We start from the raw sequence: 1,299 nt of genomic DNA on the forward strand, positions 1-1,299 counted from the left end.
TCCTGGCTCAGATGTTGATTATTATTCAGTTATATGTGAAAAAATACATTGTAGTGAAGCTGTGTTGACACTAGAGCTGCAACGATAAATTCCTCTCCAACTATTTTCATAATCAATTAATCCTTTTGAGTCAAATTAATCCTTTTGAGTCATTTTTTTAAGAAAAAATGTCAAAATTCTCTGGTTCCAGCTTCTTAAATAAAAACGTTCTGGTGTCTTTAGACCTCTATGAAAGTAAACTGAATATCTATCTTAATATAAACAAGACATTTAAGGTGCATCTTGGACTGTGGGAAACAATGAACGACATTTTATTGACCAAACGATTAATTGAGAAAAAGAATCCGATAGATTAGACAATAATGAAGATAATTGTTAGTTGCAGCCCTAGTTAACACTTACAGCTCTGTAATTTCTGAATATTTTCTTATTGGTGCTAATTATAGGGAAACTAGAAATTCAAAGAATTTGCTAGCATAACCTAGAGTTTTACTTTTTACCTTTTATTCAACAAGTTTTTCATTTGGTCATTCAGGGAGTTCTTCACAAAAAAAAACTGTTGCTAAACAGTTCATGATCATCAAAAGGCAGGAACATAAGTAAAAATTATTCTACACTGTTCATGATTTATAATATCATAACTTGTTTTTATCAGTCAATTATGGACAAATTATGCAGCAATTAATATACAGTATGTAGTATGTTGGTCTATGCAGTCATAAGTGATGCATCAACACTTTTTACTGGCACAAACTGCACATGAATAATCCAAACATTAACTGATCTGAACAACTTTCATATATAAAAATGTGATTGCACTTTACTGTGTGTAGGTTTCCACAAACTATTTGCATTAAAGTGTAAGTCATCAGTGAAGCACGTAAAACTGCTGCTGCACTGTTCTCTGTGGGTCGAAGCTTTTATCTCACTGTCAAAGGCAAACAACTGATCTGATCTGTGATCCAGAAGTGCAACAAGCTTCAGGCGATAGAGAAGAGTGCAGCAGAAGTCTCCTACCTTCTCTGATTTAATGTTGATCAGTCTTTTAAACCACATCTCTGTGTTATCCCAGTGTTTAAAAAAAAAAAAAGTGAAGAAGGAACGATCAGAGTGGTTGTGTATCTAAAAGAAAGTGTTTCCTCTCCATGAAACCGGAATCATTTGGACCCGGAGACATCAAATCAAGAAGACTCATCTCTTAAATCAGACATCATCAATGTAAAAAAAAAACATCATCATCCATTTGAACACTTGATTAACAGACTAATTCTTAGTTCTTGTCATATTTGATCAGTCCCC

This window comes from Thunnus maccoyii, chromosome 18 (assembly GCF_910596095.1).
Source record: "Thunnus maccoyii chromosome 18, fThuMac1.1, whole genome shotgun sequence".
In the NCBI taxonomy this organism is placed as follows: Eukaryota; Metazoa; Chordata; class Actinopteri; order Scombriformes; family Scombridae; genus Thunnus; species Thunnus maccoyii.